Raw genomic sequence first — 4,873 nt, 5'->3', positions numbered from 1 at the left:
ATGTGTATTACATTTTCAAATAGAAGTAGCACAGAGGCTCACATGTAGATTACAATGTACATTATTATGAGTAAAAAAAAAATCCCCTATCCCGTATCCCCCCTCCCCCCACTCATTCCTTCCAGCGAATGGCAATGGCTATCCGCTGAAACCCCCACATGATCCTGTTTACACCTATAGGAGGGAGATTTTTTTAAATAGTTCAAAAAGCTGAGCTAGCTGATCTACAGCTATATAAACCATTTGTCATTTTTATATAATCTTCACATGAACAAAATTATGTAATGTAAAATTGGAGAAAAAAATCGTAACACTGATTAGTTGCATCGGAGTCCACAATCAATTATATTTTGAGACTAAGGGCCCCATTTGCGTCCATGCTAAATCCTAAACCCATAAACTTCTTTGCATTGTTACTATTTTGATTATATTGTTTTTAATACTCAACATAGCCGATCTACATCGACATGTTGTGAGCTTGTGGATCATGCTTCTCCTGTGCATGCCGCTTGCTGCTCATGCACCGCCAAATCCTGATTGTTTGTTTATACGGTAGATCAGCTAGTTGTAGATCAGCTATTTGAACTATTTAAAAAATGTTTTTCAAAATGGTAAAGAAGTTTAGGGATTTAGGGTTTAGGATGGTCAAAAACAGGGCCCCAAGTGTTTGTTGAAAGAATTATAACTGACCAGAGACACTGAAGGAATTATACTATGTTTTATACTGCATGTTTAATGACACAGTATCCTGTTTAAAATATTAACTGCAACTCTGTTTCATTTCCTTTGATACAGCTGTGTAGGAATACCCCACACCGCACATGTGGATAAAGACAAATGGAAAAAACGCCTTCCTCAGCATTTCAAAGGACGCCAGGCCGAAACGCATCCGTTTCTCTGAAACTTTGTAACTCAAGACCCAAAAGATAAAGTAGACGTTTGCCCCTTAAATTGGCTATTTTCAGTTTTCACTGTTTTAATTATATATATATATTTATATATATATATATATATATATATATATATATATATATATATATATATATATATATGGGATTTTTACTCGGGTCGTGACCCGTATAAATTGGTTCATGACCCACAAATGGGTCCCGACCCACTGTTTGGGAAACAGCGGCCTATATCAGCAGTGGTTCTCAACCTTTTCAGGCCGTGACCCTAAAATAATCATATTTTAACTGGGGGGACCCCCCACCCTGACGAGCATTAGATGAGGCATTACATTTTGTATAATACGGGGTCTATTGTGAAAATAGCAGATCTACATGCTCACAACGCCTCACAACGCCTCGCAACGTGAGGCGTTGTGACTTGTGAGCATGTAAATCGGCTATGTTCACAATTTCTGCCTTTAATGTTTGACAATTTGACCAATGTTTATCATTTGCATATACATTTAAACTTTATGTTGATTTGTTTACTGTTGAGTGAGAAAACAATGTTGCATATTAAGTTAATCATTTGGGGACTCTTGAATGTCCCCTCACTATTGCAATTGACTGGTTTATTTATTTATTAATTTTTCCCAACCGTGATGGGTAAGCTATTTGGAAAATGTAGCAAGCTACATTACTAGTTACTCTGATTAAATATAGCTGAACTACGCTATTAGCTATCCCCAAAGAAAATTAGCAAATTTCCGTTATGCTACTTAGATGTAGTTAATAGGGGTGTAACAATATAGTAACTGCATCGAAATATCGTTTTTAACTTACAAAATCGAAGTATATCGAAATGAAAACAGCTAAAATCGAATCGTATCGTTTTATTTTGTATTGTATCGAATCGGCAGTGCAAAGAATCGATTGTATCGATACTAACTACTTGTGCATTGTATTTAGTATCTTTAAAAAGGTGGTGCCATATAGTTTTGTACTTTTTCTGTTTTTCATGTGTCTAGGAGGTTGAAAGTACTTCATTAGACCCCCTGATGTGTTTTTTTTTTTTTTTGAGAAATGATTTATTCTCTTAGTATTTGTTTGTTTTCTCTTGGAGGCTGCCACTTGTGGTCAAAAGTGTCAGTTAAAAAACACAGATACTAAGTGTGTCACAGTATCAACTCCTCCCCAATTGCCATTCACCCAACACTGTGGGGTGTGGCTATATCAGCTGGGTCACCACCCACCATGCCATCCATGCATACTTAATGAACTGGGGGTGTGGCCACATAAAAACCCAATTTTAACTCTTTTTGTATACTTTTTTGGAAAAAATCTTCCTCCTACACACAGAGAAATAAGGGTACGTTTCTGTACCCTAAAAGGTCCATTTGTCATAACAGTACCCTGTGATTGGTAGAAGGTACTTAAATGGCCCTTATGGTGACAACTGTGGACCTTTATTGCATTTTAAAAGGTACAAAATAATTGTTGGCCACTTAAGGTACATATTTGTACCCTTTTGACCAGGAGGAGGAGCTACTGTTTATGGGGGGAAATGCAACAGTCAGATGTAGTTTGTGAGGGAAAAGACAGTGAGAGATGTATCTTTTGCTTAGAGAGCAAACATGTTTAGCCTACTGTACCTTGAGATTAGTCATAAAATGTACTCATTGGAGTAAGAAGCACTTACAACTAGAAGTTATTCTGACTGTGACTCAACATGCCAGCTAACTACTTGCTGGACTGGAGTCTGGAGCCAAGAGCTACATGGCTGACATGGAACATTTGAATTATCTATTTTTTCTCAAAGTCCTGTGAAATCTGAAAGGTGTGGAAGACTGCAAGGCAAAGGTGAGAAAAACTCTGTGTTTTATTTTCTTCCAAATTGGTCAAAACTTTAATCTCAAGTGCTGTTTAGTGCTAACTGTTTGAAAGGTTAGCTGCTAGCAGCTTATGTTATCAGGTTAGAGTTAGCAGGTTGGAATGAATAACTAACTAAATGTAAGGGCATCTTGGCATACATTTGACATTATCCCAAAGAGTGAATAATTAGTTGTACACTAAAAAAGGTGGTTCACATAAATGAATTACCGGTAACTTAAAAGTATAGCATTTCCTTGTTAAATGTAGTGGAGGGTAAGTATAAAGTAGCCACTCAGACATGTACAGACATGTTCTTTTAGAGTTGCACAGATCAATAAGGTACAATGTTGCCACGCAGGGTACATAAATGTTCCTTTAAAGGTGTGAAGGTACAAAACCAATACTGGCTGGTTAATGTGTTTGTTATTTTGTCATTATCTTTACCAGGGCTTGTGCAAGGAAGCAGGAGGAGAAGCAGGAGATTCTTGGATGACTTGAATGGAATGCTGCACTACATATGCATAGATTGTTTATGTACTTTCAAAACCAAAGGTATATTTTATGCTCTCAAAATATTTTCTCAGTTATTCAACTAATCCATTTTAAGCAGTGTATCCACCCCTATTTGTGTGACATCCTGTTTTGCTTCTTTTATACCATCTTTCCTTCTACCCAGGTGGGTCATTGGATGATAATGCCAGAGCCCTGTTTTGGATGTACTGCTCCAGAGCACATCTAGATATAAATGCACAAAAAGGCGGAGGCACTACGAGACCTGCTCTGAAGACCTGTCAGGTAAATAAACATTTCAAGCAGCAGGGAAAACACTTGTCCCTCATTGCCATTCAGGGATATTTCTTAATGTTTATTTGTTAATGTGCTTAAATCTAGAGAAAATATCTGGAGATTCACACCACTGGAGTCCATGTGGTATATGCCAGAAAACCAGTATTCAGCACTGCAAAGTACAGTCAAGTCAAGTTGGAGGATTAAGATGGCCTTCCAGACATCCCAACTGTGTTTACAGGTGACTTTATCCACTCTACATTGCATGTACTCAAAATTGGAAGTATTTATTGGATATTTGTAAAGTTAAAATTGTTCTGCTTGCTAAGAGCCAGACTGTCTGGTGTAGATACTGTTCTGTTCCTCATGGATGTGCTGTTTTGAACTTCAAAGTGCACACTATTTATGCCTGTATAACATTTGTTTGTATTTTTAAGTAATTACTAGGTAAGAGTGACTTAATATTGGGTCTGATTGTATTTGTATTCCTTACAGTAACACAAGGCTGCAGCACATTACAAACTGCTATTCAAGGATCAAGCCTGCTTCACACTGGAATTCATTTAAAGGTAACTTTAGGCTTGAAGGCAGAAAGATAAAGTTAGCATTTGTGTGAATTAACTTCTGACTTGTTTAGGATTTATGTTTGAGCATAAATATGTGCAAAAAATAAATAAATAATGTTTTTTCTTTGTATTTTAAGATTTAGAACAATCCATTCACTACTTATACTTGTTCTTTGTTCCCTGCCAGATTGTCATGTTGCTGCATTCCAGCCATCAGTTCCTCATGGATACTTACTGCTTCAGACCTTCTGCATTGGACTTTTGGCATCAATCCAACTGCTCCTTAACTTGTTTGCCTTTCTGTGAGTTGTCTCATTTGTTCAAAGAAGGAATTACTTTTTTATGTGCGCTTTTAGAAATGTAAATATATTATTCTTTATTTTCATTCTATACTACAGTGAATGGATAACTTGTTGGAGGGTGTGACCTCATGTTTTTTTTTTTACAGTTTTAATAAATGTTTTATTGCAGATCTGACTGGGTTTTATTTTGTGTTTGAAGAAGATCTACATGTTGCTTTTTACAACCTGTAAAAAGGTTTCCAAGAAGGTACAAGATTTTCACTGGGGGTACAGAAATGGTTTAGAGGTACAAACAAGAAGGTACAATGTTGTCACTATAGGGGTACATAAATTATTTAGAGGTAAAAACAAGAAGGTACAATATTGTCACTCGGGGTACAGAAATGGTCCTTATAAGGTACAAACAAGAAGGTACAATAATGTACCAGTGTTAAAGGTACAATTCTGTACCCAGCGA

General features: G+C 36.6%; 2 long non-coding RNA genes across 2 annotated transcripts; both read left to right on the top strand.

Moving 5' to 3' along the window:
* The first annotated feature begins 2,621 nt into the window (after positions 1–2,621).
* Positions 2,622–3,513, top strand: LOC308283997. Its single transcript, XR_013961982.1, has 3 exons — positions 2,622–2,750; positions 3,210–3,314; positions 3,439–3,513. It is a non-coding gene; the product is annotated as an uncharacterized lncRNA (long non-coding RNA).
* Positions 3,514–3,649: 136 nt separating this feature from the next.
* Positions 3,650–4,524, top strand: LOC308284478. The gene is made up of 3 exons (XR_013962017.1): positions 3,650–3,789; positions 4,044–4,117; positions 4,302–4,524. It is a non-coding gene; the product is annotated as an uncharacterized lncRNA (long non-coding RNA).
* Positions 4,525–4,873: the final 349 nt, after the last annotated feature.

Source organism: Nannobrachium achirus (assembly GCF_963921795.1).
Source record: "Nannobrachium achirus genome assembly, chromosome: 4".
Taxonomy (NCBI): domain Eukaryota; kingdom Metazoa; phylum Chordata; class Actinopteri; order Myctophiformes; family Myctophidae; genus Nannobrachium; species Nannobrachium achirus.
Note: the sequence above shows the minus strand (reverse complement) of the source record. Positions and strands in the feature narration are given on the sequence as shown.